We start from the raw sequence: 23,652 nt of genomic DNA, 5'->3' as shown, positions 1-23,652 counted from the left end.
CAAGGCAGGGGACACTGCAGACATTCCCCCACCTCCCAAAAAAGTCATAACTTTGGAAGTACAGGGGTACCTCAGGTTAAGTACTTAATTCGTTCCGGAGGTCCGTTCTTAACCTGAAACTGTTCTTAACCTGAAGCACCACTTTAGCTAATGGGGCTTCCTGCTGCCGCCACACGATTTCTGTTCTCATCCTGAAGCAAAGTTCTTAACCCGAGGTACTATTTCTGTGTTTGCGGAGTCTGTAACCTGAAGCGTATGTAACCTGAATCATCTGTAACCCGAGGTACCACTGTAAAGCAATGGAACTTCCCTCGTCACTGACATCCCCCTTCCGTTTACTTGCATTCAGGAAAGTTGTCAAGTCATTATTATTCTGAGCTGGTATTTCGGTTGGGGTGGGGCGCAATATACCTTCACGAAGGTTTCACGCTGTTTTTCCTAACTGCCGCCTGCGAGACAGAGTTTTGTTTTTAAAGCAGCTCTTTACGAAACTCACGTTATTGTTGCAATGAGGAAGGGCAGGTGGGAAGTTTGACGTGATAATTGCGTGACTATATAACCGTCTGAAGAAAGAAAGGGGGGCGGATATCGGACCTTAAATGTCCAGATTCTAAACTGATCTCACCGAATCTCTGTATCTCCCTCCCTTCCTGCCATGGTCATCTCTCTATCTGCTCCAAAGTCCTCTGCCCACATTTCCTCACTTGCCCCCATATCCCATTTCTAAATTCCGCCTGCCTGTCACTCAATCGCTCTGCTTGACTTGCTCTTCCATCCACGCATCCAACTCTTTTATCCTCAGCCATCCCTCGTTGGACGGCTCCGATTCTCTGCCCATCGCTCCAGCAGTCCGCTAAGTCGGACTGCCGTCGAATGTGCTCCTGTCCAGGGGCAGTTCTGAGTAGGGTTGCAGCCCTGGGGATGGCAATTAAATTCCGTTTGCATTCTGACGAGGAGCTACCCAGTTTGCGCTTCTCAAAACCTGGTTAGTCTTTGAAATTTGCGCCCTTGCAAATTTCAAAAGGCGATTCTCCCACAGAACAACGCACACCAAAATGCACATGTGCATTCCCAAAAATGCATGCGTTCATGAAGATGCCGTACGGATGAAAACATATGGGGAATTTGCATGTGAATTAAAACTGCATGCAGAAATGTGTGTCTCAGGAGAAATTCTCCTTCAAGCAGTGGCGAATTTTTCACAAGGATTGGAATGCGGAATTTAAGACTGGCGAAATGAGCGAAATGGGACTGATTTGTCACTCTCTAGACCAGGCTCCCTGGGGTCTTTAATCCTAAGATCTGCTCTGTGGTGTTGGTAATTCCTACGGAGCCAATCTGTTATTCTCTCTCCTACTCGTCTAGGTCTGGAGCTATCGACCGAAATGTCCATTTCCCTGTTCTCTCACTTCAGTGTAGACATCCTTGTCTGAGCTTAGCTTTCCTTTCCTGACCCCCTTTCAAAATCTAAGTTTGTGTCTCTTCCACCTTGGAGACACGCTATTCCTCTCTTGACAGCCTTCCTGAATTTTCCGCCTTCTGCTTCCCCAAATTTTTTACTCTTCCTCCTCATCCATCTACGGTATGTTCCTTCCGCTAGATCACCTGCACATTTAAAAAGACAGGCGTCCATCTGTCCGTCCTACAGCCAAGACTTTACCTGCCTCTGCTGTTTTTCTGAACTCAGCTCTTCACTCCAAACCGATGGCCAGCAGGTTAGTGGACTTTCATTTTTAACTAAGCAAAAAAAGAAAATTAAAAAAAAATCAATTGTGGTTTTATTTATTTACCCGCTTGATTTAAATTTGGGGCAAGGAAAAGGTGGCTGAGGTCAACCCTGTGGTTGAGAAAGGTGCAGGGTGATTGTGGTTTGTTTTGCAGTTCGGGGAGAGCACTCTGCAGATGCTCAGAGGTACAGTCTTCTGAGGAGTCAGACCGAAATGATATCCAGGGCCGAATTCGCCCCATCAGCAATGGTGGTGGTTGCCACTGTGGACTGTTTTAACTTTATGTCAAAGTTTTTAAAACTGGGTTGCGGGGAGAGAAGGGGGCTCCGTTCATGTCTTGCGATGACATCGTGGTTTGGAAATAGTTTGGGTGCGATCCAGCAGTGGCTCGGGACAATTTAAGTCCTGTTGGCTTCAGAGGGCGAGTCAAATCTTTCCGATTTAAATCAATGAGACTTTCTTCTTTCTTTCCTTCCCCACCCCCTTGTTCCTCGTGCCTCTGCGTTTTGAATAATTTTGGCTTCGGACCACCCACGACAGAGAATGCTTAAAAAAGAGAGATAAATGTGGGGAAGGAGTTCAGTGTGGTAGATGAACGGTGACGGCGGGCTTGTAATGTAGGTAGTCGTATCGCATGCAGATCTTCCCAAACCGAGCTGCCCTTTTAGGGAGAGAGGAAATGGCCTTTTTAATTTTATTTTGCAGAGAATCAGGCCCTACCTAGAACTCAGTATTACCAACACTGTCTCCAAGGTTTCAGACAGAGAGTCGTCACCTGGAGATTCCGGGAACAGAACTTGCGAACTTTTCGCGAGCGAATCGTGCACTCCGCACAACTGAGTTTTCTATTTTTTCAAAAGCCCCCTTTTTATAGCGCCTTGTCAAATGGTGTGCTCTCGTTACCATTGTCTCTCCTCTGATCGCCAGAGGTTAGTAACCTGATAGGGGAGAGAATGACATTCCGCAGAGCTTTGGAAAGCCTAAAGCAGCTGATTTTAATATGTGTGTGTGAGGGGGTGCGTCCTCTCTCCCCCCCCAAGTACTTTTCCATCCAAGCCTGAGAAAGTAGGTGGAGACGTTTGCGTACAGTACTTGCATTCTTATATAAGAGTCCAAGAACTGCTGGATCGCTGGTGTTCGCTGAGCCCAAAGCGAGGCTTCGGGTGATGGTCAGCCGGACGATTCCAAGAATCTCACAAGCAAAGCAGGAAAGCAGCTCCCTTCCCTCGTATTTCCCCCCCCCCCCCGTTGCCCAGTGCTGCAGAGGTAGACTACCACTGCACCTGGAGGTTTCACTCATCTATCGAACCTTTAAAGGGCCGGATAAAAATCCCTCTAATAAAGAGTTGAGTGAACCTGCCACTTTATCTCGGCTTCGCATTCCCCTCCCTGCCAGCCTTTCTTAAGTTTCTTTTGAACCATTTCCAGCATCAGTTTGCAAACCGTTTTTAAAATAAAATATTCTTATTTGCAACGGATTTCTTTTTAAAGCCAGTGAGAAAGCTTTCCGATCTTTTTGCATTTGTGTCTCCAGTGGCTGCCCCTAGGTTGGGGACCTGAAATCTCAGGTTCTGGGATACACCTGACTATCTGGGCCCAATCCGGCCGAGCAAAAGAGGAAGCATGTCTGCTTGCATTTGTCAAAGGCTCCATTATTAACTATCCCTTTTTCAGAGCTGGAGGGAGACACACACACACACACACACACACACACACACACACAAATATTTGGCATTCTTTTCATCCATGGCTCTGTGGAAGAAAGCGACAGGGTTTGTGTTTGTGAGAAAGACTGTTTACCACCAGCAATATCATGTTAACAAGGTCTTGGGGCCGACCCAGCTGGCTTAAGTGATTGCATAGTGCATTTTCCATGCATGTTTACTCAAAAGTCAACTCCACCGAGTTCAGCAAGTCCTATGGGAGCAGGCCACTCATTGGTCACTAATTGAGCCAAAATTGCGGTTTTACTCCTGATGTGTAAAGCCATGAAGGTTAGAGATGGAGGCATGGTTCTGAATGGGGGTGGCCAAAGACAGGGGCAATTCTAAATGGGTGTGGCCAAAAACAGGGGAAGTTCTAATGGGTGTGGCCAAAGACATGGGCAGTTCTAAATGGGTGTGGCCAAAGTCGAAGGAGGGGTTCTGAACAAGCATGGTCAAAGTCTGAGAGATGGTTCTGAATTTAGTTTATTTTTTATTTATTAAATTTCTATACTGCCCTCCATCCGAAAATCAGTGGGCGGTTTACAATATGAAAACGCAAAAATATATAAGTCATAATAACAAATGAAATGAATACAGTTTAAAAGGCTAGAGATTGTTTGCCAAAGGCTTGGGAGAAGAGGAATGTTTTCCCCTGGCACCTAAGTAATGAAGACATCAGGTGCGCCTTCTTTGGAAGAGTATTTCACAAGTGGGGAGCCACTGCAGTAAAGGCCCTGCTGTTGCCCTCCAGACCTCTTGCGGAGAAGGCACACAAAGAAGATTTGAGGGTCTGGGTTGGTTTTATATGGGGAGAGGCAGTCCCTGAAGTATTGTTTGGCGTGTTTCAATAGCTGAGCTTTTTTTTAGGGAACCCCCAAAGTTGTCAAGCTTTTCTTAGAAAAAGCGCCGCTTTCCAGAAATTCCCAACGGACGTCAATTCTGCCTTTGAAATCTCATATGCCTGCCCTAGTATTGGGGTCCTGATCCTCATAAGAGGTCAAAACCAGCACTTTGAATTGGGCCCAGAAACTAATTGACAGCCACTGCAGTCGGACCAGGATCGGTGCAATATGCTCAAACCATCTAGCCCTGGTGAGCAACCGAATTCTGCACCCGCTGAAGTTTCCAAACCGTCCTTAGGGGCAGCCCCGCATAAAACATGTTGCAGTAATCTAGCCTAGAGATAACTAGAACATAGACAACAGAATGGGTCTGGCCCAAGACAGAGGGGTGGTTCTGCATGAGATGGAGGGGTAAGGTCTCGTGTATTCTGGTGGCCTTCCTTCACCTACCTGCCCCTTCCCATCTCGTTACGCAAACGAGATCAAGCCGGTGATTTTCCACGATGATTCCCGCCACTCTGGAATTCCCTTCTGGGGGAGAGCCCCCCAGATTGATCCTTCCCAGCGCCGCTCCGTCCGCCAAGCTCCTACTTATATCAAAAGCCTTTTGTCTGCCTGTCTTGTGTGTGTTTTGTTTTAAAGGAGAATAGAAAATCTTTCACGGGTATCTGTGGCTTTGTGGCTTGGCGGGAGATCACTCGAGAACCTTCCACTGTGGCGGCGAATTCCTTGAGCTCCGAGGGCGTTTCGGGATTAGATGTTTTAGCAGTTCCAGGCTTTTTGTATATAGTTGCAGCATATATGTTTGGCTGTGGGATTTTGCCCAGAGAAAAGCTTTGGCTGCGATGCTGGAGTGTACAACGCACGTAGAAAAGTGATATATCAACACTGAGAAAAGGGTCCAAGACCAACATTCCTTATGTGTGTTTGTTTCGCCGCTTAACATTGCTGAAGTTAAGGATGATTCTCCCAGTTTTTAAGCAGTGGTTGTTCTGGAAATGTAGCCCTTGAATCTTTGACAACATGCTCACCACTTGGAAATCCTGGGAACTCTTACTTGCAAAAATATTGTAAATTGTATGAATGTTAAGCAGGATGCTTGATTAGGCTAAGTTTAATGTTTTAAGGAGTGAAATAAACGTATCTAAAATTTAAGCTATAACATTGGAAAATTAGATAGTAAGGATGGAGATAAGGTGATAAATTGCTGGTTTAATTTTTATAATTTGGAACGCAGGAGCGGGAGATGCGAGGAAGTCCAAAGGAGATAAGAAAATATGTTATGATATGTAATATTCTTGCTTGCTTTTTTATATTGTAATCAAAAAACCCTTAATAAATATTATAAAAAAGGAAATCCTGGGAACTCTAGTTTGTTGCTGGGAATTGTAGCATAGTGAGGGGTCAACCACAGCTACCTGGATTCTTTGGAGAAGCCATATGCTTTAAATGCAAGTTTTGCGGACATGGCGTTTGTTATCCTGAGCAGTTCTGTAGTACGTATATATTTCTATCGTTTGCTTTGAATCACACACAGGCCACCACACACCTTCCTTCTGCAGACTGGTTAGGGAGGTGTGTTGTTGATGTCACAGAGCCTTGCCAATAGGTCCTCATCACAGCTGTAACACAAACGTGGCGCAGAAGGAATCTGCTTTTCAACGAGAAATCTGGTTGAATTTTCGTAGGGAACAATGGCGAGCCACAAGCCTGAGGGTCTCTCCTTTGCACGAGTCCTTCAGAGGCGACTTGCTGCTGTCGCTGAACTGTGGCTAGAATCATTGAGCTGTTGCTCATTCCAAAAACCAAACCCTTGCCAGAGATTTCCTTAAAACTTCCTGTATTTGCCCTAGAGGTTTTTAATTTTGCAGAGGCAAACATGGCCCTGCTAGATTGATGTCTGCGCTGAAAAACATATCCACTGGTTTGTGCAGCTTGATTGCTGCTACTTCAAGAATTGATGGACTAGCACTCCGCACATGCCTAGAGGAACTAACCAATATAACAGCTCAGGACTGAGTCCTGGCACAGGTTCTGGGGCCAAATCCTGAAGTCATTCATCCCTGCTCCGTAGATATAGTGACGGTGAAGACAGAGAAATGATATAAGGGATGATTTGCTTGCCTGATGCACAGTTTGGAGAATCAGAAACGAGCTATGAGCCTCCAAACCAGCAGTATTTTTCAAATTCATTTATGGAATTATTTCCAGCATTATCTGCAAACCACCTTTCCACCGCCCAGTAGTCGCTGAGCAGTTTGTCACGGTTTGCAAGCGGCGTGCTGCCTCTTCCAGCACAACTGTTGGCAATAATAAAAAAAAAGAGTTCAGTTCCAGGTTGCAGGAGGGGAGGGGAGGGAAAAGATGGGTAATGTTTTCCAGGTATAAAAAAACCACCCTGGTGCAGAGCCAGGGTGTGTGTGTTTGGCTGACACGTTGAAAGCAGTTGCGACGCAGTGGAAGAATTGCTTGCCTCCCCTTTTCGCAGCCTCCCTGGGTGTCTGTCGCCTGAAGGGATGAGTGAGCCTTTGGAGAGACCTGGCCAGGTGCCGCAGGGTGATTTAGGGAGCACAGGCAGAAAAGCCCAATGGGTGTCTGTATGTTGGACAGGGAGGAAAGAATCAAGGAGAAGATGAAAACAGCGTCTCCAACGCAATTGGTTACAGTTATACCTCAGGCATAACTGTAACCAATTATACAGTTATACCTCAGTTATACCTCAGGCAAGGGACGCGGGTGGCGCTGTGGGTTAAACCACAGAGCCTAGAGCTTGCTGATCAGAAGGTTGGCGGTTCGAATCCCCATGACGGGATGAGCTCCCGTTGCTCAGTCCCTGCTCCTGCCAACCTAGCAGTTTGAAAGCACGCCAGTGCAAGTAGATAAATAGGTACCGCTCCGGCGGGAAGGTAAACAGTGTTTCCATGTGCTGCTCTGGTTCACCAGAAGCGGCTTAGTCATGCTGGCCACATGACCCGGAAGCTGTATGCCGGCTCCCTCGGCCAATAAAGCGAGATGAGCACCGCAACCCCAGAGTCGGTCATGACTGGACCTAATGGTCAGCGGTCCCTTTACCCTTTACCTCAGGCTGAAGTTGCTTCAGGTTGAGCGTTTTCGGGTTGCGCTCTGCGGCGACCTGGAAGTAATGGAATGCGTTATTTTCGGGTTTCACCGCTCATGCATGCACAGATGGTCAAAATGACGTCACGCACTTGCGCAGAAGCGGCTTATCGCGACCCGCGCACGTGCAGATGCAGGTTGCGTTTGCTTCAGGATGCGAACAGGGCTCCGGAACGGATCCCGTTCCTATCCAGAGGTACCACTGTACTTTTGATCTTAATCTAGGACAGAGGAAGCAGGCCTATGTCAATGCATCCTGCTCAATAATGTCTACTGTAATGGCAGAGGCTGTCCAGGATTCCAGACCAGAGGTCTCTCCCAAGCCTTGTCTGAAAATGCCAGCAATTGGTCCTGGAAACCTCTGTGTTGAGCTAAAGATTCCTGCATTGCAGGGGGTTGGTCTAAATGACCCTCGTGGTCCCTTCGAACCAGAGCTAGATTGAGGGGTTGGCGTGGGTTGTTCTCCTGCACAGGGCGCTGAGACGAGGGGGCACAAAAGAGTGCGCTTGAGAGCATGCGCAGAACAGAAGGCAAGAAGGGCGAAGGACCCCTTTCTTCCCAAAAGGAATTATTGTGAAAATAATAAATGCTCCTTGCCTATTATGGACTGGTATAATACCAAAGGGGGGACGCGGGTGGCGCTGTGGGTTAAACCACAGAGCCTAGGACTTGCCAATCAGAAGGTCGGCGGTTCGAATCCCCGCAAGGGGTGAGCTCCCGTTGCTCGGTCCCTGCTCCTGCCAATCTAGCAGTTCGAAAGCACATCAGAGTGCAAGTAGATAAAGAGGTACTGCTTCGGTGGGAAGGTAAACGGCGTTTCCGTGCGCTGCTCTGGTTCGCCAGAAGCGGCTTAGTCATGCTGGCCACATGACCTGGAAGCTGTACAACTGCTCCATTGGCCAATAAAGCGAGATGAGCGCCGCAACCCCAGAGTCGGCCACGACTGGACCTAATGGTCAGGGGTCCCTTTAGCTTTACCTTTCTAATACCAAAATACTTTCGGCCTTTGGGCTTAAAGATTTACAAATTACAGCTGTACCTTGGATCCCAAACACCTTGGTACTCGGATGTTTTGGCTTCTGAATGCCGCAAACCCCAAAGTGACTGTTCCGGTTTTCAAATGTTCTTTTGGAAGCCAAATGTCCGACGGGGCTTCCAATTGGCTGCAGGAGCTGTGGGAATGTTCTGGGGTGCAGGAGAGGATATATTGATTAATTATATCCTTATCCAACTTGTGCTAACAAGTTCCCAAAATATCAGCAGAGTTTATAAACATTCCCCTTTTAGTTTGCAACGGTAACATGTGCACAGGTTCGCTAGAACCTCTATAATAATTACTCTGGTAATTTCCCCTTTGTTCCCTCTTAAAATACAAGACACGACACAGTCTTTATAAAAGTATAAAAGAGTTTACTCACGTTCTGTTCACAATATGATCCCAGAAGGCATTCAGCTTAAAAAGGTAAAATACATTTAGAATCTATCTTGTAGCAAGATAGTCCTTATCTCCTCTCTTGGCTGGGAGCCAAGAGAGCATCCTTAGATGTTTCCTCATCAAAGGAAGATGGCAGAGAGAGATGGCAGAGAGAGAGATGGCTGCCTGCCCTGTGCTTTTATCATTTACCTGCACAGGTGAGGCCACACCCACCTCTGGTCACATGTGGAGGAAGTCCGTCCCCAGGAAGTTTACCTGCTTGCTAGACAGACATCCCTCCCCATGTTCTAACATGTACACTCTAGGAATGTTGTCATTGACTGCTCCTGTGTTTACATCCCACAGGAGCTTCTTGCAGCCAATCGGAAGTTGCGCCTTGGTTTCTGAACGTTTTGGACCATATCTCCTTTGGTCATCCAGATTGCTGTTTCTACCTCCTCTGTTTTGTGTCCTCGGGTTGCTTCAGGTTCTTTCTGTCTGTGCATCAACAAGCAGTGCCAGAACTAAGTTCCCGGACAAGATTTATTATATGTGTGCTGTTGGTTATTATGAATATATGAAGAGGTTTCTGCACCACAGCCTTAGGATCAAGTTCTTTGACTGCAAGGTCTGGGGAGGAGAAACTTGTTTGTTCCCCAAAAGCAGAAATTTAAAAGGGCCAACTCTCTTCTAGCTTGAATAATAATAATAATAATAATAATAATAATAATAATAATACTCGGGGAAATTTTTAAAATTTGTGGAATGCTCTCCCCAGGGAGGTTCAGCTGGCACCTTCCTTATTCACCTTTAGGCACCAGGTAAAAAAATGTTCCTCTTTAACTAGGCCTTTGGCTGATTGACATTCAATGCCCTTTTAAAACATGTTTTTATTGTGCGTTTTTATATTGTGATTTTGTGTTGCAACCACCCTGAGACCTGCAGGTATAGGGTGGTATATAGATAATAATAATAATAATAATAATAATAATAATAATAATAATAATAATAATAATAATAAGCATAAATGGCCTGGTCGCTTGTAGCCATTGCTGAGTCACCGCTGGTGACTAGGCAAGTCAAAAGCCCTGGAGTGTGTTTGACATTTCCATGCACGTGAAATGACAGAACTCTTACAGCTGCGCCCCAGCCAAAGGGAAGGGATGGTTTTGACCCAATTTTGTGTGTGTGTGTGTGTGTGTTTACATGGGAGAAACCATTACTCATTCCATTGGCCATGGGTCTCTCTCTGTGTGCTTGCCAGGTGCTCTGTAACAAAGAATATTCCTTTCCCTTCTCCATCCTCTCTGAAGTTTGCTGCTGCTGCTGCGGTGTTAGGTTGTTTAACCCTCGATTCGCACCCGTGCCCTACCACTGTTTGCATTCACGCCGTCCGGTCCCCATGGGGAAGGAGGCTTTGGCTGGTCCTCAAGCCTTCCTTTACAGCGCAGCAGCAGCGATGAAGAGCGCTCAAAATTCTCCCTTTCCCTCGACGGAGAGCGAAAGAACAGCCCTCATTGCTTCATCGGTTAACAATGAACAGATGGACAATCACGGCTGGACGGGGAGCCTCCCATCTGCAGGAATTGTTGAGCGGTGGAAAAGAGAATCCCAGGCTCACTCAGAACGTTTCTTGGCCCCGCCGTGAGAACGTAAGAAGCAGCCCTGCTGGATCAAGGCCAATGGCCCGTATAGCCTAGCCTCCTGCTCTCACGGGAGCCGAATGCCCTTAAGAAACCTAGGAACGCAGATAGACTGCCTCTGGACCTGGAGGTTCCATTAGAACATAAAACGAGCCTGCTGGATCAAGGCCAGTGGCCTACCTAGTCCGGCATCCTGTTCTCACAGAGGCCACCCGGATGCCCGGAAAACCCGCAAACAGGAAATCCCATCACAAGAGCCCTTTCCCCACTGTGGCTTTCAACAACTGGGATTCAGCAGCATTTGTTGTTGTTTAGTCGTGTCCGCCTCTTCGTGACCCCCTGGACCAGAGTTTGCCAGGCCCTCCAGTCTTCCACTGCCTCCCTCATGCTGGTAGCTTCAAGAACACTGTCCCACCATCTCGTCCTCTGTCGTCCCCTTCTCCTTGTGCCCTCCATCTTTCCCAACATCAGGGTCTTTTCCAGAGAGTCTTCTCTTCTCACAAGGTGGCCAAAGTATTTGGAGCCTCAGCTTCAGGATCTGTCCTTCCAGTGAGCACTCAGGGCTGATTGCCTTCAGAATGGATCGGTTGGATCTTCTTGCAGTCCATGGGACTCTCCAGAGTCTCCTCCAGCACCAGAATTCAAAAGCATCCATTCTTCGGCGATCAGCCTTCTTTGCGGTCCAGCTCTCACTTCCATACATCACTACTGGAAAACCAGAGGTTTAACTATACGGACCTTTGTTGGCAAGGTGATGTCTCTCCAACTGTGAAGGCAGAGAATATCCATCAAGACTGGTAGCCATCAATAGCCCTCTCTTCCTCCGCAAATTGCTCTAATCCTCTTTTAAAGCCGAACAGGTGTGCAACTATTGCTGTCTCCTGTGGAAGGGAGTTCCAAAGTTCCATGCTGCACGAAATACATTTTTTTAACATCCACAAATTCTAGTGTTGCAAGAGAGGAAGAAAACACATTTCTCAGACCCTCCAAGTGTCCCTATTTTCCAGGGACATCCCTGATTTAGAGAAGGTTTATGATTTGATCCCGGAATGCCCCGCTTTTCCTTAGGATTTCCCTATTTCCATTGGATAAATATTGGAGGGTACGGCATTATCCGACCCCCAGCTGTCTGAAGACAATCCTGTTCCTGTTTTTAAAGGCAGCTCCCACATCTGAAAAGGCTAGAATGGCGTGGGTTGGGACACCTCTGCAACTCTCAAGGTTTCTTCAAGATTTTAAATATATATATATTCTTTTTTGCAAGAGAGAGAGAGACTGAATGCCTGTATTAATTCCTTCTCCCACAGGCTGGTGGGCTCCGGAAACCACCAGCCTTCCAAGGGTTAAGACCCCAACCTTTTATTTTAGGCCCTAATCCTGCGCGCAAACCCTTTTAAATCCCTTTCCTGTGTCAGCCTGAAGCTAGCCCGGAAAAGAAAGGAGATCTCTTTTCGCAGGAGCTAAAAAAACGAAGCACAGCGAACCGATTGTGACTCTCTTCTAGACGTCCTTCCCAAAACCAGATTTTTACCCTGGCACCTTAATCTTTCATCAAGTTTTTATTATTATTATTTAAGAAAAAGACATTGATCCAACTGCACACCTTTTGCGCGAAAGCACTGTGCCTTAAATAAATATGTGCGCTTGAACAAGCTTCACCTGTTGGATTTCTGCCTGCTCAGCAGCTGTTAAAGGAATGGAGCCTTATGCCTGCTATTTCCCCCCCCTTCAGTGAGTACACAGTGGTAAGCTGGGCAGAAAACATGACTCAGGTCCCCCCCCCCCCCGGAAATGCTGAGTCAGATCCAAAAACAGAAGCCCCGCCCCTTGACCCACAAGCTCCGCCTCTCGCCTGATGTACCTCCAGGAAGGCAATAGACATTTCCACAGACCTCATTCCAGCATTCAAGGCGGGAGGGAATCCAAGTTGGTAGCAGTCAATGGCTCCTGCGGAAGTGAGTTCCACAGTTCAGCTATGCTCTGTGTAAAGGACTTTCTTTTACCTAGGACCCATGTACCTGCGGGACCACCTCTCCTGGTATGCCTCATGGAGGACCTTAAGGTCCACAAATAACAACACTTTGGAGGTCCCGAGTCTCAAGGAGGTTAGATTGATCTCAACTAGGGCCAGGGCCTTTTCAGCGCTGGCCCCGCCGTGGTGGAACGCTCTGTCACAAGAGACTAGGGCCCTGCAGGACCTGACATCTTTCCGCAGGGCCTGCAAGACGGAGCTGTTCCGCCTGGCCTTTGGTTTGGACTTGGTCTGATGCCTGTGTTTCCCTCCCCTTATGGTCTTGATTTATCAGCTACTTTAAAATGAGGCTGCATTTTAAATTACATTTTATCCTGTATTTTAAATTGTCCCCCGCCCCTCTTTCCCCACATTATGTTTTTACTGTGAATTTTATTGGTGTTAGCCGCCCTGAGCCCAGCTCTGGCCGGGGAGGGCAGGGTATAAATAAAATTTATTATTATTATTATTATTATTATTATTATTATTATTTGAATCTTCCACGATCAGCTGCCTTTGATGCCCACGAATTCTAGTGTTGAGAGGAAGAAAACGTCTCTCTTTTTCCACTTTCCATGCATAATTTCCAAAACTTCCATCCTGCTGCCTCTTGCTCGCCTTTTCTCCAAATTAAGAAGCCCCAAGCACTTGACGGATCGGCTTGCCCTTTCCTGAACCTTTTCCCAAACTCCCCCACTTCCATTTTGAGGCAAGGCTCTTTTTTCCTCCCAAAAGGGACCTCAAATTCCAGCGAATCGCCCGCCCTGGCAGCATCGCAGTGGCGCAAGTATGAGAAAGGCATTTGCCAAGGGATGCGATCCGCGTGGGGAGGAGACGTTGCTTGCCAAGACCTCTGGCCTAGCTGGCAGGTCCCTTCAGAGAAAGGCCATGTCCTCCTGGCCCTTCTCCTCCTCCGAATTTCAATGCTGGTCTTCTGGGGTCCCTCGGTAGCCGTCACACCAAAGCGTGACCAACAGAGGCGAGCTCTGTCAGCCGGGCTGGACGCCTCTCCCACCCAAAAACTTCTCCTCATTCCCTGCGTAGGTCGGCAAAGCTTGGCTCCCCAAGGACGACAGGATGAGCTGGAATGTTCCAGCCGAGCGAGGAGCACGGATCGGAGCCTCTCCAAAGGCTCTCCATTCCAAATTTTGCTTTTTAAGACTTCTTGTGGCGTAATTCCTCCCAGCGCATCAGCCGCTCGTTCTGGCAGAGATCTTGAGCTCTGGAGCAGGTGCCTGGGGGGGGGGTGTTTTCTGCACCTGGAGGAAGAGGGGGTCTTCAACATCCCATAATACACCAAGCTGGAGACCGAGCCACCCAGGCTGCGCCAGATACGCAGGCCCTCTCCCCATCGCCAGCAGGACGCGTCTGTCAGAGGGTCGGACTAGGCAGACCTGGGTTCGAATCCTCACCCGGCCGCAAAGTTTACTGGGTGTGACCTTGGAGTGGGGCGGCCAGTCGCTGCCTCTCTGCCGAACCTGCCTCACAGGGTTGTTGTGGGGGCTAAGTGAGGAAGGGAGAACCACACATGCCACCTTGGAGGTGGGGTGCAAATGCAATTGACCGAGCGTTCAACCTCCAGGCTGCGGGCTGCCCCCATTCACCTAGAGCAGCCTTGCCAGCAGAATAAAGATAAAGGTAAAGGGACCCCTGACCATTAGGTCCAGTCGTGGCCGACTCTAGGGTTGCGGCGCTCATCTCACTTTATTGGCCGAGGAAGCCGGCGTACAGCTTCTGGGTCATGTGGCCAGCATGGCGAACCAGAGCAGCACACGGAAACACCGTTTACCTTTCCGCCAGAGTGGTACCTATTTATCTACTTGCACTTTGACGTGCTTTTGAACTGCTAGGTTGGCAGGAGCTGGGACCGAGCAACTGGAGCTCAGCCCGTCGTGGGGATTCGAACCGCCGATCTTCTGATTGGCAAGTCCTAGGATCTGTGGTTTAACCCACAGCGCCACCGCGTCCCTCCAGCGGAATAGGAGACCCTTCATCTCTGGGTCACAGGTTCGAGTGCCACGCAGAGCAAAATATTCCTGCATTGCAGGGAAGTGAGCTAAATGGCGCTTGTGGTCTTCTCCGACTCTCTATCACCCTGCAACCATTTTCGGCTCCCGTGAGCCAAGGAAAGGGTGGCTTGAGGGGGTCAGTGGGGGGTGCTCAGGAAATGACCCCCCCCCAAGTTGAAAACAAGTTTGAGAAACGTGGCATGGGGAGAGGGCAGGACCTTTCAGCGGTAGAGAACCTGCTTTGCATGCAGAAGGTATCTTTCTTCAGAAACATGAGGACTGGAACCTTACTTTATTTTTAGATAGAGGGCCATTGTTCAGTGCTGGGACATCCACGCTGCATCCAGGAAGTGCTGTTTTATCGCTTTGATTGATTGCTGGAAACTGCAGGAGGGGAGAGTTGCTCTTGTGTTCGAATCCTGCTATCAGATTTCCCACCTGGTTGGCCATGGTGAGAACACAATGCTGGGTGCCTTTGGCCTGATCCTGCAGGCTCTTCTTAGGTTCTTAAGCTCAGTTAAGGGTGATCAGGGCTTTGAGTTGCAAGGCGTCAGGATCCTTGGTGGTCTTTGCAGCACCTTGCCCTCTCCCCCCCCCCCCCATGGTGAGCGGAATAAATTATGCCCAAATGAGTTTAATTTGCATAGATTATTCAGGCCATTGCATCTGAGTTATGTCTGTTTCGGGGGCATGGTATGCAGATGGTCTTTGTGCTCAAAACTCAAACCTCCTGCTCCCGGGTTTTCCCCAAATACTGCACAAGGAAAATCCAGATTTTGCAGCTTGCATATATTAAGCTAAATGGCACACATTTGCATTGTTTTTTTTCCTAGCTACAGCTGAATGGCTCCGTATCCCAGCTGATTCCTTCTGTTTTCATGCCCTTTTGAGCCTGCTTTTGCAACCATGTGGATTAGAAGCTTGATCTTCAATGGGGAAAGCTGTTCATCTGTGGAACTGCCTGCCTCAGGATGTGGTGGGCTCTCCTTTGCTGGGGATGCTTAAATAGTGCAGTGGAGGAGAACTGCCCTATCCCACTATGGGCCAAATTTGACATCACAATGCTTGGCAGGTGACGTGGAGCTTTGAAGTCCCAACAACCAGCTGGTGGTCGGGACTTCAAAGCCCGATTGATATGCTGATCAAGGGGAACTTCAGAAGCTGAGGTTTTGTCAGCCCTTATTATTATTATTATTATTATTATTATTATTATTTATTATTATTTATACCCCGCCCAATCAAGTGTTAAAAACAATACAGCATTAAATATTAAAAACTTCCCTAAAGAGGGCTGCCTTCAGATGTCTTCTAAAAGTCTGGTAGTTGTTGTTCTCTTTGACATCTGCTGGGAAGGCTTTCCACAGGGCGGGCGCCACCACCGAGAAGGCCCCCTGTATGTAACCTCACTTCTCGCAATGAGGGAACCGCCAGAAGACCCTCGGTGCTGGACCTCAGTGTCTGGGCTGAACGATGGGGGTGGAGATGCTCCTTCAGGTATACAGGACCGAGGCCGTTTAGGGCTTTAAAGGTCAGCACCAACAATTGTGCTCAGAAACATACTGGGAGCCAATGCAGATCTCTCAAGACCAGTGTTATGTGGTCCCGGTGGCCGCTCCCAGTCCCCAGTCTAGCTGCCGCATTCTGGATTAGTTGTAGTTTCCGGGTCACCTTCAAAGGTAGCCCCACGTAGAGTGCATTGCAGTAGTCCAAGCGGGAGATAACTAGAGCATACACCACTCTGGCAAGACAGTCCGCGGGCAGGGAGGGTCTCATCCTGCGTACCAGGTGGAGCTGATAGACAGCCACCCTGGATACAGAATTAACCTGCGCTCCATGGACAGCTGTGAGTCCAAAATGACTCCCAGGCTGCGCACCTGGTTCTTCAGGGGCACAGTTACCCCATTCAGGACCAGGGAGTCCTCCACACCTGCCCGCCCCCTGTCCCCCCAAAACAATCAGCTGATTGTCAGTAGTTTCTAGACTGCTGATTATCAGCTGGTTGTTGTTGCTGCTTTCAGACGGCATTTTTACCTGTACACACCTGGCATCATAGGCGCTTTCGGGTGATTGGCAGGGTGGGCTTGGCCTGGCAAAATGAGGAGCCCTGATGCACAAGCCAGAGATCCCCTGAAAGAGATGTTAGATCCCTGTCGCCACCAGAATCCCTCGTGGGCTTGATTGGATGACCTCAGTGGTGCCCCTTCTAAACTAAAAAAATAAAAATAAATTTGATGATTCTTGTTGTTGTTTAGTCGTTTAGTCGTGTCCGACTCTTCGTGACCCCCTGGACCAGAGGACGCCAGGCACTCCTGTCTTCCACTGCCTCCCACAGTTGGGTCAAACACATGCTGGTAGCTTCAAGAACACTGTCCCACCATCTCATCCTCTGTCGTCCCCTTCTCCTTGTGCCCTCCATCTTTCCCAACATCAGGGTCTTTTCCAGGGATTCTTCTCTTCTCATGAGGTGGCCAAAGTCTTTGAGCCTCAGCTTCAGGATCTGTCCTTCCAGTGTCCTTCAGAATGGAGAGGTTTGATCTTCTTGCACTCCATGGGACTCTCAAGAGTCTCGTCCAGCACCAGAATTCAAAAGCATCAATTCTTCGGCGATCAGCCTTCTTTATGGTCCAGCTCTCACTTCCATACATCCCTACTGGGAAAACCATAGCTTTAACTATACAGACCTTTGTTGGCAAGGTGATGTCTCTGCTTTTTAAGATGCTGTCTAGGTTTGTCATTGCTTTTCTCCCAAGAAGCAGGTGTCTTTGAATTTCGTGGCTGCTATGATTCTATACAGGTTAAAATTGGGAACATAAAGGGCACCCAGGTGGCAACTAGGGTGCGTGTCTATATAAGAGAGGGCAGAAGTTTAGGCGTCTTTGTGGTGTGCTTTTCGAAGGAACAGTCCTTCTATCCCCAGGGACTAGTCTCTTGATCGCTCTGAAGCGCGACCTCTGCACTCGCAAGCCGCTTGCCAAATCGCAGAAGGGCGGGGTGGGGTGTTGAGTTGGCCCACTCCGTCGGAGAGGGAATGGTGGGGTGTGTTTAACCTTAGCTTTCAAGTTCCCCTCGGCTCGCTGCTCTTTTATTTCCCAAGGAACGAGAGCGCTCCGTTCTTTTCCAAACACCCCGGCCAAACAGCTAAACGATTTCTGCTCCTTCTGGTGAAGTAATACGAGGGGAATGTTACTGTAACTGTCCAGGCCAAGAGGAGGAAGAACTTTCGCTGGTTCAGCCTTTTTGTTTTCTTTCCCCTTTCTGCAAAGCTGAAGTTCAGGAGTTTAGCTCAGTTTAAATATATACGGTGAGGTGGGGGGGGGGGAGTATTTGATTCCCTGCTAAATTTGCCCGTTTGCCCTCTGACCAAGAAACGACCAGTCCATAATTTTAATGGTAGGTTTCATTGTAGCTGTGACTTTTGTCTTCTGGGTTTCTGGGGGTCTTCCTGTTGTTATTCTGTCTCTCACAGCTACAATAAACCTACCATTAAAATCATGGACTGGTCATTTCTTCATCACACACACACACACACACACGCAAAAACCTTCAGAGGATGATAAGTCTCTGGGGATTCTAGCCTGATACAGTTGCTCTCCCTTGTCCCACGTTTATTCTTCCAGTGAAGAACAGCAGGCACTCTGCACGTCCTCAAGAGCACCATTCTTTTTGGTTGCTACTTCCCCCCCCAAAAAAAAATCTGAAATATACTCGGAGTCGAAAGTGGATTTCATCCTCTTTATTCAGCTCATAGTGGTTGAGGAGGAATGGATGTTCCCCCAGAATGTCTGCTTTATATACATTATTTACACAATGGGCCCCACGTGATTGGCTAATTCTGGGATTCTCCTGTAGGCCAATCAGGTTGTGAATTCACTTCCACCTGGAGCTGGATTGGGTAGCTCTTGTGGACCAATCAGACTGCTGCATTCTGGATCCTATTGTTCTAGGACCAATCAGAATGCTGCATTTTGGATCCTATTCAACTCAGTACATAACAAGGTCTTTTTGCTTCAAAATCACCCGTGCCAGGATGCAACCTTCCACCCTGATCCAAATTAGGGTGTGCAGGTGTCCTCTTTTATGGGAGCAGCCCTCCTTGATGGGGAACTTTTTCCCAGCCATATTGGGCAATCTCCCAAGGGCCATGTGGCAATGGTGGGCGGGGCCAGAGGCAGAAGTGGGCGGGGCGATGAATGTGAAAGAAAGTTCCCTTTGGGCAGGAAAACAAAATGTCATGATTTCTTTTTCCCTGTGTTACTTTCACACGCTCTGCTTCTCGGGGTTTTCACCCTCTCATAGCTGTCAACGTTTCCCCTTTTTTTAAAGGGAAATCCCCTTATTCCGAATAGGATTCCTCACGAGAAAAGGAAAAAATTAAAAACTATGCACCCTCTCCAATTTGCTCCAGAGGGTTAGGGGAACCCCAAGAGCAGATTTAAGGGAAAGAAAAAACTGTTGTACAGAGAAATCCTTGCAATGTTGGGACACATTGCTCATTGCCACTCTGGATACAGCGCATTATTTTGTTGTTATAAATAGTCATCCTTTTTTAATATTATTTTAGCAGTTGGCTAAATATTTGTTCTATTTATTTATTTATTTTAAATGCTCTGCTAGGTTGTAAGAAAACAACAACCTCAAGGGGTTTGTGAAAAAGATACAACAATAAAATTACCAGGGGGAGGGGAAGCAATAATTCAAGACTTTAAAAACAGTTAAAGTAACATTATACTTTTTTGAAAGACTTTAAAAACAGTTAAAATAACTGCATACTTAAAAACTTGCTTCAAATTTCCAAACAGCTTGAGTAGGCTTGCCTAAACAAAAAACGTTTTTTAGCAGGCACCGGAAAAAATACAGTGTGTTACGAAGTATGTGTCTGAACTCACAAGTATTCATGCACAAGAGTTTTAGGATGTGGGATTTGTTGAGAGCGCTGACTAAGTTCCTTGTCGCAGCATGGAGTGAGCTAACTAAGCATTAGGATTTTTGTACTAATTTTAGCCAATGCGTTCTAATGGGGGGGGGCCTTGAGACGAGCAATTATTCTAATTCCAATAATTCTGTTGTCTCTTCCCAGAGTTCCCTGCCCGTTTCTTATTTTGTTTATTCTGCTCCATGAAAAGTTGAAGGAATATAATAGCAGTCGGCAAAAACTGGTTGTCCTCGTTTGCTTTTTCTCTTTGCCTGTGGAGCAGCCTTTCCTTAACAGGAGGTGTTGATTAGATTTTACTGGTAACTAGATTACGAGCGCTGATCTTTATACAAGGTATTAGGAGCTCAGGACTCTCCAGGGCACCTTTGAGATAAGACTGGTACCGGGGTCAAGGAAGTTCAAAATGGGGAATCTCCTGCGATATTAAGTTGTTGTTGTTGTTTAGTCTTTTAGTTGTGTCCGACTCTTCGTGACCCCCTGGACCAGAGCACGCCAGGCACTTCTGTCTTCCACTGCCTCCCGCAGTTTGGTCAAACTCATGTTAGTAGCTTTGAGAACACTGTCCCACCATCTCGTCCTCTGTCGTCCCCTTCTCCTTTTGCCCTCCATCTTTCCTAACATCAGGGTCTTTCCCAGGGAGTCTTCTCTTCTCATGAGGTGGCCAAAGTCTTGGAGCCTCAGCTTCACGATCTGTCCTTCCAGTGAGCACTCAGGGCTGATTTCCTTCAGAATGGAGAGGTTTGATCTTCTTGCAGTCCATGGGACTCTCCAGAGTCTCCTCCAGCACCAGAATTCAAAAGCATCCATTCTTCGGCAATCAGCCTTCTTGATGGTCCAGCTCTCACTTCCATACATCACTACTGGGAAAACCATAGCTTTAACTACCGTATTTTTCGCTCTATAACACGCACCTGACCATAACACGCACATTGTTTTTAGAGGAGGAAAACAAGGGAAAAAACATTCTGAATGAAACAGTGGATGTATCATTTTTGGGCTTCATGCTGTGGCCACAGACATGTGATCTGATGGTGAATTTGGGATGACCCAATGCAAAGATCCTGAGAATCCCTGTGGATCCATGCTCTGTAACCACGTTTTTGCACCATTGCAGCCCCAGGCAACAGTGGGTGCGTGATTTTTTTGGTGCAGGCTGTAGCCATGGACATGCTATGTGATCTGATGTTGAATTTGGGGTGACCCAATGCAAAGATCTTGAGAATCCCTGTGGATCTATGCTTTTTAACCACGTTTTTGCACCATTGCAGCCCCATGCAACAGTGGGTGCGTGATTTTGGGGGGGCAGGCTGTAGCCATGGACATGCTATGTGATCTGATGGTGAATTTGGGGTGACCCAATGCAAGGATCCTGAGAATCCCTGTGGATCCATGCTTTTTAACCACATTTTTGCACCATTGCAGCCCCAGGCAACAGTGGGTGCGTGATTTTGGGGGGGCAGGCTGTAGCCATGGACATGCTATGTGATCTGATGGTGAATTTGGGGTGACCCAATGCAAAGATCCTGAGGATCTATGCTTTGTAACCACATTTTAAGTGGGGAGGGAAGGAAAAACACAGAAGGGACAAGGAGCAGGAGAGGGGTGTGCAGAGAAGCAGCTGGCTAAGAATGCAGGAGAGGGGTAGGGAGGAAAGGAAGGCAAAAGTTTTCCCCCACCCAAGCCAGCCAGCCATCTCTCTCTCTCTCTCTCTCTCTCTCTCTCTCTCTCCCCCTCCCTCCCTCCCTCGCTCCCTCCCCCCCTCTCTCTCTCCCTCCCCCCCCTCTCTCCCTCTCCCCCAGCAGCACCGGAGCTTGCCTGGAGGGGAGGGGCTTTCCCTGCTCTTTGTTCCGTTTCAGCAAACACAGCAAGGAAACAGAGAAGGGTGGGCAGTAAGACCCTGAGGCAGAATGCAGGAAAGCAGCCGCTTTCTCTTTTCAAGTTTCGCTTCTCTGTGCAGCGTGCAGCCCCGCGATTTGATTTTTGCTTGATTTTTCGGCTCCAGGGACCACACATTCGCTCTATAACACGCACAGACATTTCCCCTTCCTTTTTAGGAGAAAAAATCTGCGTGTTATAGAGCGAAATTTACGGTATATGGACCTTTGTTGGCAAGGTGATGTCTCTGCTTTAACTATACGGACCTTATAGTTTAACTATAACTATGCGGACCTAATTTAATATCGCAGGACTCTATCTCCTGCGATATTAAGTTAGGCCGACCTTTTTACTCACATCACGATCTGCAGCAGTAAACCACAGAAAAAGTTGTGATTGACACACACACCCATTCACAAGCAAAGGCGCCTGCCTGATGTCAACAGGCAGGGAGTTCCAAAGTTACACGAAAAAATCAAGTTCTTCCAAATGCAGAACATGGTACCTGTAGCAGCACCAGTTCTGCCAGTCAACATGGCACCTCACAGAAAAACTGGTCCCAAATTGTTAATGGCTCTATATACTAATAACAGCACCTTGAATTCGGCTAACAGAATGAGGTTGAATCATGACAAGACAGAAGTACTCTTTTTGGGGGACAGGAGGCTGGCTAGTGTGGGGGACTCCCTGGTCCTGAGTGGGGTAACTGTGCCCCTGAAAGACCGGGTGCGCAGCCTGGAAGTCATTTTGGACTCACAGCTGTCCACGGAGGCGCAGGTCAATTCTGTGTCCAGGGCAGCTGTTTATCAGCTCCATCTGCATGGTCTAGTTATCTCTCGCTTGGACTACTGCAATGCGCTCTATGTGGGGCTACCTTTGAAGGTAGTGTTTCTTTGGTCATCTTGTGAGTCTAGCTTCTGAGATATTCTGTGTCCAAGGCGGCTGTTTACCAGCTCCATCTGGTACGCAGGCTGAGACCCTCCCTGCCCGCAGACTGTTTTGCCAGAGTGGTGCATGCTCTGGTTATCTCCCGCTTGGACTACTGCAATGCGCTCTACATGGGGCTACCTTTGAAGGTGACCTGGAAACTACAACTAATCCAGAATGTGGCAGCTAGACTGGTGACTGGGAGTGGCCACTGAGACCACATTACACCGGTCTTGAAAGACCTACATTGGCTCCCAGTATGTTTCCAAGCACAATTCAAAGTGTTGGTGCTGACCTTTAAAGCCCTAAATGGCCTTTGTCCAGTATACCTGAAGGAGCGTCTCCACCCCCATTGTTTTGCCCAGACACTGAGGTCCAGCTCCGATGGCCTTCTGGCGGGTCCCTTGCTGAAAGAAGCCAAGTTACAGAGAACCAGGCAGAGGGCCTTCTCGGTGGTGGCGCCCTCCCTGTGGAACGCCCTCCCACCAGATGTCAAAGAGAAAAACTTTTAGAAGACATCTGAAGGCAGCCCTGTTTAGAGATTAGAGAAGCTTTTAATGTTGAATAGGTTATTTTATTTTAGCGTTCTGTTGGAAGCCGCCCAGAGTGGCTGGGGAAACCCAGCCAGATGGGTGGGGTATAAATAAATTATTCTTATTCTTATTATTCTTATTATTCTTATTCTTCTTATTATTATAATTATTATATTAGATATTATATTTGATTTTTGTGGGGTGGGGAGGACAGAGGGAAGCATTACCTGATATGACCAGACCTTTCCATTTCAGTCGAGGTCTTGTCATCTCCTGAGGCCAAGATCCTGCATTTGCCTTCCAAAATATTCTTGCACAGGGAGTGAATGAGGACCAGTTGTTCTTCAGAAACAATGTTCCTTCAGGGTTTCCCCACACTTCCAAAAAAATACAAAATATTCCCCAACACCAGCGATCTTGGCAGCTTCTAGGGTTGCTTTTAATTGCTCCTTTTTCAAAGAGGGTTTTTGGACAGCTGGCCATGTCCAAACCTGATCTGTGATTCGTCTCACGGTTTTGGATGTGAAAACATCTGTCTTCCGGAGGCGGCGCGAACGGTAATGGCTGCCCTTTCCTAACCGGGAGAGGGAAGCTACGCTGGAAAAGGGTCGTCCGCTACGGCGAAGCGGAGACCCATTCTGGAAAACCGCAGGCAGCGGAAGCCTGCGGTCTCGGGACCCGGCGGGCGCCAGGAGCTACCCCCGAAACGTTGAGGGAACCCCGTAAGGGGCTCCGGATCGCAGAGGGGGTAGCGGCGCTGTGGGTCTATGCGCATTCAGCGGAGCGAAGCCGCGCTGCCGTTGCCGGTGAGCGCCGACCTTTCTTCCTTCAACACAAGATTCTAAAACGCAACAACCCGTGAGTAATTGAGGACTTTACTAAATTTCGGGACTAAAAATATTGAAAATAAGCTGA

General features: G+C 47.9%; 1 protein-coding gene across 2 annotated transcripts in view; it reads left to right on the top strand.

Moving 5' to 3' along the window:
• Positions 1-23,652, top strand: part of ADAMTSL4 (ADAMTS like 4) — a 99,162-nt gene that overhangs the window by 560 nt on the left and 74,950 nt on the right. Inside the window, exon 2 of one of the 2 annotated variants that reach the window (XM_083715496.1) lies at positions 1,601-1,715. The exons of the other annotated variant lie outside the window; for it this stretch is intronic. The gene's annotated coding sequence lies outside the window, so the exon portion shown is untranslated. The remainder of the gene's footprint in view (positions 1-1,600; positions 1,716-23,652) is intronic. 2 annotated transcript variants of the gene reach the window in all.

Source organism: Podarcis gaigeae (assembly GCF_964106915.1).
Source record: "Podarcis gaigeae genome assembly, chromosome: 16".
Taxonomy (NCBI): Eukaryota; Metazoa; Chordata; class Lepidosauria; order Squamata; family Lacertidae; genus Podarcis; species Podarcis gaigeae.
Note: the sequence above shows the minus strand (reverse complement) of the source record. Positions and strands in the feature narration are given on the sequence as shown.